Raw genomic sequence first — 14,979 nt, forward strand, 5'->3', positions numbered from 1 at the left:
TAAAAGCTTGAGAGCTACAGCACGAGGACTCCCAACATTTGAACGTGCAGTAAAAATCTGAAGATGGCTGCCAGAGGAGGGGCTTAGGTAGTTGCCAGTCATTGGCTGGGGGCAGTATGACCCCAGAGACCAGTGATTGGTTATTAGTATAAAGACAGTTCAGAAACAAAACTGAAACTGATTTTTTTTTTCTTTACCGAGGATTCCCAGCCTGACGACAGGGAATATTCATGAGCATGTGAACCCATGCCAGACCCTATGCTGGAGAAGGAACATTTTAACACATATAAACAAGATGAGAGTCGACATTGTTTTTTACAGGAAACCCACTTATTAGAGGATAATAAGGAGTATATTTTAAATAGAAAGCATACTCTTGAATTGTCTAGCTGTTGTCATCAGAGATCAAGAGGGGTAGTTGTACTCTTCTGACGTAATGCACAAATGGTACTGGGTAAAAAAAATTGTAGAGCGCATGGGAAGATATGTTGCAACAGAGATTCATTTGGAGTGAAACCCCTCATCCTGCAGTTCAGGGTAGCTTTTACCTAGAGATAGGAAACGTCCTAGGGACACTCCAGGGAAAGGGTATTACATTGGGAAGGGACTTTAATCAGGTTCTCAATGTGGTGCTGGATAGATCTCCTGAGAGGGTCAAGAGAGGGGAGGGCACTTCAGTAACTTAAGGATTTACTGCAAGCTTGGGATTTGACTGATCCATAGCGAATTTTAAATTCCAGTACTAGGAAGTTTAGCTTTTATTCCATTTCAGATAATACCTCCTCTGGTTTAATTTTCATTTCTAAAACACTACTCCCCAATGTATCGGACTCCTCGATTGGAAATAGCCATTCCTGATCACCCACATATTAGTATGTTTTCGGTCTGTTCAATGGTTGACGTGATAAGAGACACAGGTTGGAGATTTAAACACCTTCTTCCTCTCTGACAGAGCCGTTATAGAGAGACTTTCGGGGAGGAACTTATTACTTAAATGAAAATAGAAATTCAGTAGATGAAATCTTTGATTTTTGGGAAGCATTCAAGGCTACTATTAGAGGGAAGATTATTTGTCTTTCATTGCGCCTTAAAAAGATTAGAGCATGTGTGGAGGAAAAGCTATTGTGTACCTCGAACGAATATTGGTGAGAATCCATTGGAGGATCATAGGAAAGAAATACTTCGAACTAGGCAGAAATTGGATTGCTGGCTGACTGAAAAAGGCCAGAGCATTGTTTTATGTTAGACAACTTTAATGGGATTTGGTGAAAAGGCAAGCTCACAGTTGGCTGGAAGGCTTAAAAGGATTGTGCAAAGTATGAGCATTATGTCCATTGTCACAGACGAGAATGCAGTCTTGGCTAAAAATGAGGCTATTATGGAAACTTTTTGAAACTTTTATGAAGAATTGTTTAAGGCTGAGGACTCAGGTACGGAAGCTGACAAATTGAGTTTATACGAGGGATTGACTTAGCTGTTTTGCAATACATTAAAGTTGAAACTTTGGATGCTCATCCTACTGAGGAGGAACTGCTGGGAGCAATAACAAATACACCAAGGAATAAAAGTCCTGACCCTGGTTCCCGATTACATTTTACAGCGCATTTAGTACCCTGTTATGACCCATTCAATTAGACATCTATTTAGCAACTATAGAACTGAGTTTGTTACTGGAATCGATGCAATTGGCCACAATGACACTCATTCCTAAACCGGGTAGGGATAACACGAACTATGCAAATTATATGCCCATTTCCCTGCTTAATCTGGATGTTAAGATTTTGGCAAAAATCTATGCTACCAGACTGGGTTTAATATTACCTCGAATTAGTCACGGTAATCCGACTGTTTTTATGGAAGGTAGGTTTACTTACGATAACATGCGAGAAGTTACAGATGTCATTCATCTAAATGAAAACTTGCAGGAACCACTAATGGCTGTGAGCATAGATGCAAAGAAAGCGTTTGATCGTGTCAATTGGACATATTTAACATGTATACTGGAAAAACTCTGCGTTGGCCACGTCGGTATGCAGTTCTTCCATGCATTATATAGTAGGGCAAAAGGGCAGATTTTGGTGAATGGGTCTAAATCTGCTGTTTTTAACATCCACCGTGAAACCAGTTAGGGATACCTCTTCATCCCCTCTTTTGTTTAATATATTTATTGAGCCCTTGGTAGCCGCAATTAGGATAAATGATAACATTCGGGGTGATAAGTGTGGCACTTATGTGTCTAAGGTATTACCATATGCAGATGACTTGCTTCTGTTTCTTTTTTGAAACCTGCAGTACTCATTCCAGAATGTAATGGAGCTATTTCATCAATTTGGTAATATATCGAACTTTAAGGTGAATAAGTCTAAGATGGAAATCTTTCCCATCACCCAAATGGGTTACAGAAGTTGTATTCCTGGTATCGAATTACACAAGTCTAAATATTGATTTACACATCTAGGAATTTCCGTCTCTCGGGACCATTGTTCATATGCTAGAACGCAACATCCCTATGAAACTCAGGGAAATGATTTCAGACTGTAAAAGGTGGTCCAAAATCAACCTCACAGTTTGGGGGAAAATTGGTACAATCAAGATGACAATGCCTTCTAAAATTCTATACCTGTTCACCATGCTTCCTACGCTTCTTCCGCAGGCCTTTACTAAAGGAGATTATGGAAAGTGTTTAGGGATTCTTTATGGTGGGAGGAGCACACCCAAATATTCCAATGTCCATTCTTTTACGATCAGTAGATGAAGGAGGGTTTGGTTTACCCAGATATAAGTAGATATCATACTGCTTTTCTCTGGGAAGTCTGCAACACTGGATCAATGACACCTCAGAGACTGTCCCTGCGTGGGTATGTATAGAAAAGGAATCAGTGTAAGCTATACCACTGGACTGCCTCCTTACGATGTACTGTCGATTTAGACTAGATAAAACTTCTCATATAGTATGAAATGTTGTATCAGAATGGAGATATGCAAACCATATCTCCAAGACAAAATACCTATCATCTTTGGAGTCATATATTTAGAAGAACCCAGCCATTACAATTGACAGTAAGATGTTGTAGTGGTGCGCCTGGCAACGCACAGGTATTTGCAAACTGAAACATGTCCTTGAAGATAATACATTAGTGAACTTTGGCTTCTTGAAATTTAAATACCAATTACGTAATGTGGAAAGGTCAAAGTTCACAGTACTATGAGGAATTGTAACATCCATCCTCTCTCTACTAAATGCCAAGATTCATGACCCTCCTGACTTAAATTACCATGGCAAAGAACTGTCCTCTCTCAGCATCTGTGGTTTACCAACTACTCTCTGGAACCTCTACATTGCAGCTGGAATGACCGGAACGGAAAGCCTGGGAATCACAATGAGATAACATGCAAAAGTATGAAAAGATTAAATTTGGATCTGGACTTGCACTACACACAGCAGAGAATAATCTACTGTCTGTACTGGTCTCCTTGGAGAATGAAAGTATGTAAACTTTTACAATCAGATATTTGTTAGTCCTGTAAAAAGGAAACTGATTCCAATAATCATATGCTTTGGTTTTGTGGGGAAATCTGTCAATATTGGGAAAAAGTCTTCTCCCGGATGGAGTTAGTGACTCAGTCTTGCCACGTTCTCCATTATTCTGTGTTCTGGGTTTATTTCCGAGTGATTTAAAATTGTCTGTTGGAGCCAAAAGCTGGACACACAAAGCTTTATTACTGGCTAAAAAATTGATTCTTAAGAAATTAAATTATAGTGGGAAGCCCTAACTTGAGGATTGGCTCCAAAGTATTTTACTATTGTCAGCTAGAGAAAAAGTAACATATGTTAAAAAAGATTTGATTGAAGACTACCAATTGGTCTGGGACACTTTCAACAGTGTATATGCTCAGATTCACCAATATTGGTCTTCTTATAGTGTGTGTTTGATCTAGACTCTGATAGTTGGCTTATGCTCATTTCCTACCCCATGCCCATCCTTGGCCTATGTTGCGATATGTCTGTCCTGTTTTCCTTGTGAGTTACGTAACCATACACTTGTTCATGTTATTGGTTAAATATTTATGTAGGGATGGGATATTCTTTTTTATGACAATGCTGGGACGTTTTGAAAAGTTTGATCTATTGTTTCTTTCTCAGATCTCTTCCCGCTGAATTATCTATATTGCCTTTTTTCTGAGCTACGATGGAGTTGATGGCAAGTTTTAAATGTTGAACTGTTTGCTGAGGCGTTTGTCTTCCACCGATCCTCCATTCTGGTGCAGTCGGCCTACCCTGATTACTGTGCTGAAGGAGGAGGAGCTAATCCTTCAAAGTCTCTGTTCTGAAGCGGAGCGTCCGCAGAGCTGTTTGCTGAGGCGTTTTGTCTTCCAATGTCTTCGGCTGCAACGGCAACACGGCTACAGGCAGTCTGCGTGCTCCTCTTCACGGCTTGAAAACAGGATGACTGCGCCTCCAACCCTGCCATAAATCAATTCATATTTTTGGGCCAAGTGACTCTACTGTTCTATCACCCTTGGTGACTGCAGTGCTGTCTCGCCCATTGAGCCGAGTACTCTGTATCTACGTCATCACAGAAAGTTGGTGCTCTACATTGGGTGACTGCAGAGCTGTTTTTCCAGCTCTTTGAACCCAAGACTAAGACACATGGCCCCCAGAACTTGTTTTAGAAGTCAAATTCATGGCTCGGACACAAGTCATTCCACGGACGTCCCAGCACGCCTTCCCCATGAAGTTTGGGGTTACGTCCCTCCAACTGCCCACATCGAGGGCATTGAAGGTCGATGCAATGAAGCAGATTGTTGACGCTTTGAGGCAAAACTTTGGGGATGTAAATATAAATGTCCCAGCAAAAGCCTCGCCCTTTGATGATGATATGGAGTCACAGCTTAAGGAGGAGGAAACAGGGGAGAAAACGAACACTGCAACTAGGAAAGCAGGTACACAGCTCCAATGTCCCCCATAGCGGGCCAACGCACCATGGACTATTTTCCCAAAATAGCTAGCACAAGTACAGAAGTGAAGTGCTTTCTGCCTACTAGAAAGACCGCAATTATAGATGGAACACAGATGAATGTTCTTACAGATCTAAGTATAATAGAGTATGCAGATTCTGTTATTCACACTAAAGCCTGCGAGATTTCAGAGAGCGTAATCCAACAGACATGTGATGCCTCCAGAGTCGGCTCACCCACTGAACTTACAGACTAAATATCTCAAATGAACTGCAGGGAGACGCCAATTTCCTCAACAGACTGTTCTGCTCAATCTAGTGAGGGCGCTGTCCACCATACTCTGAGGGAGGCTGAGGACTTTATAAAGCTGTCCTCTCCTAGCCTCTCTGCCCTCAATATGGTTTTGAGCTTGTTTGTAAAACTATACAACAACATTTGGGAAGAGGAGAAGGTTCATATTACATTGCTAAGTTCCATAAACTTTAAGGTTGAAGATTTAGAAGATTGTGTGGGTCACATAGCTTCTAGAAGCACAGTACCCCTTGTGGGGTGATCATGCAGAATTAAGCAAATGTCTGCAATTGATGACCCTATAACGATAGAGGACTCCGTTGTTGAAGTTGTTTCTACATTTAACCCTGTCCCCCCTAACCTGAGGTAATTCCCCTGGGGGATGGGATGGCTTCGCAAAAGGTTATTCATAAAAGTCAAAGACAACAAACAGTGGCTATGGTTCATTCGCAGGGTGCAGAAGCATCTGATATTGTGGGAGGTAGAGGTAAAAAAACAAAAAATCAGAAATTCCTAAAATGAAACACTTCTTCCCACCAATGGATGTTAATCTCTCCATAGTTGATTAATTAAAAAAACCACAGAAGCAGACCGGATGTCAACACAGTCTGCTGACCACGGTGATAGAAGAAAGTGGCACGCAGCTTCAATCTGTATCGCCAGCTGGGCATTTTTACTCCTTGCATGACCCAATCGTCGTTTGTACGGAATTCTTCTACTGTAAGTTTCGATCCGCCTCAATCTATTCCTAAATGTTCCTCTTGCATTAAAAGTTGTCACACTTCTGCTCATTTGGCGGCGTCAGCTCATGTAAACTCCAATCTACCGGTATTCACAAAAGTGGATGCTGGAATGCAAACCATGGCTAAAATGGGAACCTTTGAAGATGACGCCACTCCAAAAATTTGGCTTGTGTCAACTCCCTGGCCCTATAACCCCCTGCTGCGAAACCTGCCCTGTTCTTTGGAAAAGCGCTTCATTTACCTATGATTGCTATCAAGATTCCCAGTATGTGTGATATTGGGCAGAGGAGTGCTGCAGCAAATGTGATTTCAAATTGCGGGGCTGTTGTACAAACTGATTGGGTCTGGGCACCAGAGGGTGTCATAAGTGCCCCCAGTAACTTTGGCCAGGGCCCTCTGTACTCCAGACCTAATAAGATACAAACCAATGCATCTCTGAATCCTGTGTTCCCCCCCCTTGTAGGAAGCCACAATTTGAATCTGGCGGTTTACTTGATAAATTGTATGTACCCAGATGGTGGCGATCTGATGTTTGTCCCACTACACCGATCCCTGCAGGGCTTTGAACAATCCCCCTTGAGAACAATAACAATACTTATACCTCTGAAGGGGTTTATATTAACAAGACTAACTCAAAAAATGTTAAACAGTGAAGAAATAATCTGTACAGTACTCTTACGCAAGGAAAAAGTACTGCCTGTGGCACAGACCCTGGTGAGTCCAACTCCACTTCCTTGCTTCCAAGAATGTCTAGAACCTTATTGAAAGAGAACCCTTGTAGAAATGAGTTTCCCTATGATGAGAGGAACACACTTGTGATCTCTAGCTTACTCGGTGATAGCTTTCCTATATGTTTGAATCATACTAATGTTTTAGTGATCTTCGCTGAAATTCCCATCTTAAGTGCTTTCTCTTCAGTCGACATTGATAGAGTGGTTTTCCAAATAAGCAGGATATGGCGCAATCATTGTTCCATTTCCGCTCTAGACTGGTGATAGATCTGATTCTGTCAGAAAGAGTACTCAAACAATATGGGCTTTTCGATTGCTCGGTGGTCGGAGTGCCGGCAAATCTCCCAGTTGCTGTGGTTAAGGGATAATTCCCATCCCAACAATCTAAAAGGAGCTCAATATAACTGTGATGGGGCTCGTAACCAGCCAAGATCACCAGACTTCAGAACGCAGAAACCCGAGAGGCATAATACTTTTAGATACAAGGTGGGACGGTGATGAATCCGGGCCGTTAGCTCACTGTACTAGAAAAGAGGAACTGGAAGTTATTTTCATGGAATTCCAGTGGTAATGTGCATTTGTTGACAAATAATGAGACTATAGCTCTCTTGAGAAGTTCTAATTGCCTGATGCTCCAGGAAACCTGGTTAACATCCACACCCTCACTAGATGTTTTTTTTTCTCCCAGTCTGCAAAACTAAGCTGTGGTGACCCCATGGTGGCCTTATTCCTGCCCTACGAAGTGATCATTGCTTAATTAGTCATCAGATGGAGAACCTCCCATACGGATTGCTAGATGTAGAAGCAGACATTTTTCATGCTAGTGCCGTCACCTTATTTCGAGTGGAGATTTGGGGTCATGTAGCCACAGCCACGTTAAATATAATTGAGAATATATTCTGTAGGAAGCTGCTGTGTCTTCCATCCCCACTTCCAATACCACACTGCATCTGGAACTTAATCAGAAGTTCATATCTGATAGGATTGCAATTGGCTTTGGCTGTGGATGCCACCTCACCTGAGCAAATGCAGGGAGGCAATGACTGACCTGACTCAAAGTGGCGGGATGGCACTAAAAAGGTGCACCCATGTACGAACAATATTACAAATGTTGGACCTTCAAGACTGGGTTAATCCCTCATCCATCAACTTAAGGTCCAAACACATCCTATCCCATAGGTTTAAAAGTGTCCTAAGGAACAGAGAAAATATTGCTTGCTTTGAGTCCAAACAAGCTTCCCAATATTGAATCCGCAAGCTAGCCCACAGATATGAAAAATATCTAGCTCTCATGGCACAGAGCTACCAGCTCTCAATATACAAACATTTTTGTTTAGGAACTCTACCTTTGTAAATGGCAGCTGGCCTGGAAAATCAGCAACACTGATTCATACCCTGTGTGCCTGCAGCATAGAGAGGACATATCACATTTTCTCTTTATGTGCCCTTTGTATAAGGAACTTGGGGTGCACATCTCAAACCCCCTACTTCGGACGTATGCTGTCCATTCCCAGAGATGCTCTGGAATTATGCAAATCGACCTCAACTGAGTGAGTCAGTAACCTTTGCCGTGTCAATTTATATACACAAAGCCTGGCCAAAAAGGGCAACGTACCTTTCATAATTTGAGAGTGGAATGCCCAATAGATCTGGTGACCTAAGTTATTTACAGCCTTAATGGATGTCACCATTGATCTACATATATATGACTCTTAGCTTTTAGAGTGGGACAAGTTACATTTGCAAGAATGCTTATGATCATATCATTATTGTGATGCCTTTCCCGCACCGAACAGTCAAAATGTAGCCTCTGTATTTCCCGCACCTATTAATTAAAGTTTGTATGTGGGATTTGACTGATGTTTATTGTATTTTTAACGTACCCTCTATGTAAACTGGTGAGCTCAGTAAGTCATTTCATTATCAGACCAGCATTGTATGCGAGCTCTAGCACCTGTAGATAATTGAACCAGGATATTATCGGACCATGTGGAACTTATATTTCCTTGCAGAAGAACAGTATTTAAAATGTTAGTGCCACCTGTATTGTAACGATCTAGGAGTAGAGAAAAAGTGGCAGATGTCATCAGTAATGAGTTGACGCAGGGCATGTTTCATAACATTTGTATTTTGCATTTAAAATCAAATAGTTCAATGTATATTTTACTTTTTATGGGTTTTAGCACATTTTGCAAGTATAAGTATTTGTTTTTAAATCAATTGTGCTAGTACTTTTATTGTGTTTAATGTGACTGGATGTTATCTGTATCTTGGCTTTGATGGACATATTCCGAAATAAAGCGTGAAGATTATGTTTTATCAGGATGCACTATTTTTTATAATGAATTACAACGGCATACATTTTATATACAGTTCATATGAATTTGTGAAGAAGGCTCTCTTGGGACGGGCACATCGATTGAGCTACATCCAGGTTTTAAAGTTTACCATTGTCTGCACAAATCTATTAAGAAGACTTTCTCAACATGATTTTACCTGTTGTACTGTATATTATCGTAGGTTTGTAGTGTTTCTTGTATGACTGTTTTGCTTTGTGTCATGTTTAATTTTCTTTATTATTTACTCATTTTTGCTATTTGTTAATGGAGTAATCCGATTCAATAAAGTTTTGCTGTTGTCGAGTCATATCACTGAAATAGTGGTTACATAGGATCCGAAATGTAAATGTCTTATGGGACACAGGTGATTTAGATCTTCTAGTAAAGAGGTAACAGATACAAAAATGTATTCCGGATGAATAACAAAGGAGTGAAATTTTTAACATGAAGTAACTCCTCAGACAGTCAGTCTCTGGATATACCACTACAAAGTTCAATTTCCTTGTCTCAAAACCTATCTAGACCTGACCCAGCATCCAAAAAAGAGGGCACGACAAGACCCACATCGGGGAGCTGAGCCAGGAGGTGCCCCCCCCCCATCAGCGAGATTGCCACACCCAGGATCCAGCCGCGGCACGATAAAGAGATTGCGGTGCCACGCTCCCCTGACAGCGAAGAGCACGCCATAAACAGATTCAGCACCAACAAGGTAAGTGCAGGGGAGGTGGGGGCCCCCCCTTACCCTCCACATCCCTACGCACGATCAGACTGTTAACAGGTCCCATGGGACCCGCATAGTGGAGGCGGCATACCCCCTTAAAAAGATCTGTGGGACAAGGGAACAGCGCCAGACAACGTCTACCTGAAGGTGGGACGGAGCGGTGGGGCCCGTGGGCGCCCCCTAACCACCTAAGCACCCTGAGCTCACGGCAGCGCCAGTGACTTCCCCTCCTACACCGTGCGGCTGACCAGGGGCTGAGAGAGACGAGCAGCGGAGCATCACCTGTGGGGCACTACTGCTCAGGGGACGGAGACCCCCAACGCGCTAACCACAGTCCCGCGGGATAGCTGGCCTCGGTCGGGATCCCACGGGCAGCCCACATCAAAGAAATAGAGGCTGAGGCTACAGCAAGCTTCCAAGTCTTGGGTCTCGACCCTACGTACAAGGTGCTGGGCAAGCACTGCACAGGGGGAAAATCTCCCGGCGAGACTACACACCGGGGAAAACCCAAAATCTCACTGGACTAATTCAGGCAAGGGCGCCTGGGAACCAACAACTACAAGGGAACTCATTCAGCACCGCCCAAACAACAGTCTTTAGGGAGATTCGTTTACATGGTTGCACGCACAGGGGGGAAAATCGGAGGCCAACCTTTGAGGCTGCTGTCCTCTACACGCTACACACAAGAGGAATATAGTCAACTGCCGCGGATACGGCCTTTGTGTGGACACAGCTGCGGACACCCCCCACTGGGTGTGCAACGCCTCAACAGACGCAACGGGCAAGCCAAAATAAGGGATCCACCCCTAGAGACTAGAGGTAATTTCTCTGGCGCTCCAGAACAGAGTTCGGAACCGCAAAGGATAGACGCACGACAAATCCACCCCAACTCTGACCCCAACAATAACCCTCCTCGGGACGCCAACACGACTTACCTGGACCCAACGCCTCACGGGGATCACCGACCGCATCATGGGCAAGGACAAGGCTTAAAGACAAACCCTACAAAGTCAAATGGACCTCTACACAGTAGGGGCCCCTACCTGCCTTGAGAGACAGACCCTGGAGGAGGAAGAAACCAGAGAAGAGGCTCATGACCCTCAGGTCTCCCTGAGCGACTTAATGAAAGCAATTGGGGACTCGAGAACATCTCAAAATTGGTGGGGTCTCCACAGAAGTGTCCCTCCTGCGCCAAGATCTTCGCAATTTATCGTCCAGAGTCGGCGAAGCGGAACAAAGAGTATCGGACACGGAAGACACTGTTCGCCATCTGGAACAGCAACCAGCCGTAATCACCCAGAAAGTCAACCAAGTTGAATACCACGCTGAAGACAGCAAAGGAAGGGCGCGTCGCAACAACAACAGGATTCTCGGGATTCCGGAAAAAGAGGAGGGCCCCAGCATCGAACTCTTTCTAGAAGATTGGCTGGCTCACATCTTTGCCCCCAAAAAACTGTCTAAGTTCTCCATTGAAAGAGCACACAGGGTGCCCACCGGGCAGCCCACCCCTGGAGCCTCGCCTAGAACAATAATTGCACACCTCCTGAATTTTGGTGACCGGGACGCTATCCTCCAGATGGCACGGGCCTCGGCCCAATTACATACAACGGATACAGAGTGGGGTTCTACCCGGATTACACCAAGGAAGTTCAAAAGGCCCGCCAGTCGTTCGACTTGGTCAAGAAGAGACTCCAATCCCTGTCAATCAAGTATGCTCTTTTCTTCCCCGCAATGCTCAAAGTACATCACGAGGGCATTACCCACCTATTCCACAACCCCAAAGAGGCATGGGAGTGGCTTGAAACGCAAATCCTCAATGGGTCCGGAGGCCGACGCTCGCCCTGAGGACCGTCTGCACGGAAATCCAAGTCTGGACAGCGCTCGCCATCCTTAACTCCAGTGGACCTGGAAACCGAGGCATCACAGCGTCCCGCCAAAAACACTCCAGAGAACGGATGAGGCCTCAGCATCATAGGAACAGACCCGCAACGCATTACATTGGAAACTCTACCTTAGCGGCCGCCGCAGTCCAGGCGGTGCAGTCTCGACCACAGTCCGGGTGATCCCGTAGAAGTTTCACAGTTAAAAGTTAAAAGTTTAATGTTTGGGCGACAGGTGCTCCCAGTTGGGTGACGGGGGTGAGTACAGGGTGGGGAGTTCTACAGGTTTAGGCAACCTGAAACACAGTATAAGAAGGCAAGACGCTCACCCCTACGGGCGCAGGAAACACAAACAGCCCGCGTGTTGGGCCCATGAGATCCGCATAGCTCAGGCACGAGGTACACTGTCATATGGCAACCCTGGGAAGACTCCCTCCAAGAGACACACCTGGGACACACCTGGGTATCCCGGGTCTACACTATGCTTCCAGTGGCACGGGGGCATCCGGACAGGAGGCACTCCAGACTGTGTTCGACAGAATACCACATACGACCCTAGAGGCTACTGAGACATCAGATCCTAAAATAAACACAAACAAGATATCCTTACTAACATGGAATGTCAACGGCCTGGGTTCCAGCGTGAAACAAAGACTGGTGCTCCAATATCTCAACCGATACTCACCAGACATAGCGTTCCTCACGGAAACGCAGCTGATCGGAACTGGTAACTGCTTCTTTAAAAGATCCAACTATTCGCATACTTACCAAGCCGGGCTCACAAAAGGAGCCAGGGGCACAATGATACTTATCCACAAACGAGCCCCCTTACAGGTGAGGAAAGTACGGACCGACCCCAGGGGCCGATTCGTGATACTGCTTGCAGATATCTGGAGCGAAAAGTGGGGTCTCGTTGTGGTCTACGCCCCTCCCACACTCACGAAGGAACTACTGGGCGAACTGCAGAACATACTCCTAGAGGAGGACGCCAATTTATGGGCTATCGGGGGGGGGGGACTTCAACAAAGTTATGGATGTCATGGCTGACAGGTCCCACAAAAGGGCAGGAACTTGATCTGCCCCGACAGCTCTGTACATGTTTGCCGAGACACTGAGACTGTCGGACACCTGACTCCAGCAATCAGTGTGGGAGGGAGGCATTGGACTACCCTGCATACACACATACTACCTAGCAACACAGATTGGGGTGGTGAATGACTGGCTACACGCAGACCCCACCCTACCGCACGTCCGCATTGAAATTGAGACTATGCTCTCAGTCCCGCCCCTACAGGTCCTATATGCCATAACAACCAATTCCCGAGAATACCAAGAATGACACGTCACATCCAGCATGCCTGGAGGGATGCACATAAGCGCTTTGGCTGTAAGGCGAAACCAACACTTGCTCAACCCATATGGCACAACGCACATCTTGCAGAAATAAGGAAAATGGAATGGTTTGGGAACTGGGGAAACAGAGAGATAACCACACTAGCTCATGTGATTCAAGAGGGACGCCTACTAAGCTTTGATACCTTGCCAAACAAATATGGTATGGCACCTATGGACCGGTTTCGATAAGCACAGCTCACCCATGCCATACGCACCCAATTTCCAGACACCACTGCCATACCTCCCTGCTCCCCCACACTGAGAAGGAATTTGAATAGAAACCAATGTTCTCCCGCAGCGTATCCCCTCCAAGGTCACCTCCACACTTTATCTGGCCCTTAACTCCTTTGGTGCCAAAGAACTAGGTAAGCTGAAAGAAAGGTGGGAAAGGGACCTGGGGGTTCTGGAGCCTGAAGACTGGACAGACGCACTAATGCCCCCCCCGTGAGATAGGCACCAAGGCCAAACTTAAACTGACACACCTCAGAATACTTCACCGCTCATACTACTCTCGTACCGCCATGGCCAGGTGGGGCGAAACCGGAGATGCGACATGTACCCGATGCAAACGAGAGATGGCCACCTTCTTTCATATGATTTGGGACTGTCAGGTGTTACAGGTGTTCTGGGGTAAGTGCATGGACACGATCTCCACTATATTAGGAACGCCAATCCCCAAGGACCCCAAAATGGCACTTCTGGGAATCTGGGGGAGATTGATCTTACTAAACATGAAAGAACATTTATGTCAGTGGCACTGGGTGAGGGGAAAAGACTTATTGAGGCAGGTTAGGGCTCAGCAGACCCGATATGTTTGAACCTCTGGACCAACAAACTGAGTAGGTGCGCATCTCTGGAACGCCGCATATACAACGTGCGGGGTTGCCCCCAAAACTTTGAGGGGAAATGGCTAGACGCTTGCTGAGACACACCTCCGCCCTATTTCCTCCCCCCTATAATCTGAACTTATGAGATGTAACCAGAACTGCCATCTATTACCTGCTCGGCGGATGAAATATGACTTTTTATGCCTGCATCCCCTCTTTTCACTGATAATGCTGATGTGGGGGGCGTGGCCAGCAGGCGTAGGATGAGGACGTGATTCCTCGCTGCTCCCGGCCGCCAGCCTAATCCTACATCCATCCTGCGACTAGAATTATAGATAAAAAGCCCTAAAATACTACAGCGACGTCCGAAATCCTGCTGCTTCGAATCGGAACATTGCGGACCCGAATCGGTGCGGGCTTTGCGAGATATAGCCCTCGGCGCACTCAAATTGCGGACCGTTACCAACATCCAAGATGGCCGCCTGAGGGCGAGGGAGGCAGAGACTGAGAATCCTTGAAACCACGGCCACCCCGGGAAACTGCGAAGTGAGCGCGGCCTCCCACACGCTGGCTGCGACGTACGAGAGCCTGTGGGAAACTATACCGTCACCTCGCCTGAAGGGGTGAGAAGCCAGCCGGCAGCTCCAACAATACGAAGGCGCCCTCCCCCGCCGTGATCCACACCTCCTGATACGGGCGCGGCACGATACGGGCCCCACCAGAGGATCACTGGGACAAAGCCGCTCCGGTCCCAGTCAAGCACCCGCTGAGCTCCGACGGCGACTCCTGATCACCCTCCCGGTCGCTCGCTGAGGACTCGGGCCAAGCGGTAAGGAGAGGGGGAGACGGGGATTGGATCCTGGCATCCTGTGAGACTTTTCCCGGCCACATATGTGCAAACGCCACGCTCTGGGCCCGACGTGTGTGTCGCAGCTCCTGAGCGAAACTCCGAACCCCGGAGAGATAGGCCTTACCGACTTACCCAAAACCACCTAGTCGCGGTGCACAGAACTTTGGCCCTCCGACCGAACCAGACCCAAATCTGTGGGCTTCCCCCCGACATGTGTCCAGCTGCGTGCACATGGACTGTGGA

General features: G+C 45.9%; 1 protein-coding gene across 4 annotated transcripts in view; it reads right to left on the reverse strand.

Annotated features, from left to right (window-relative positions):
- YTHDC2 (YTH N6-methyladenosine RNA binding protein C2) overlaps nucleotides 1-14,979 on the reverse strand; it is a 2,707,399-nt gene that overhangs the window by 1,801,634 nt on the left and 890,786 nt on the right. The window lies entirely within an intron of this gene.

The sequence above is a fragment of the Ambystoma mexicanum genome, chromosome 6p, assembly GCF_040938575.1.
Source record: "Ambystoma mexicanum isolate Mex_15411 chromosome 6p, UKY_AmexF1_1, whole genome shotgun sequence".
NCBI classification, from domain to species: Eukaryota; Metazoa; Chordata; class Amphibia; order Caudata; family Ambystomatidae; genus Ambystoma; species Ambystoma mexicanum.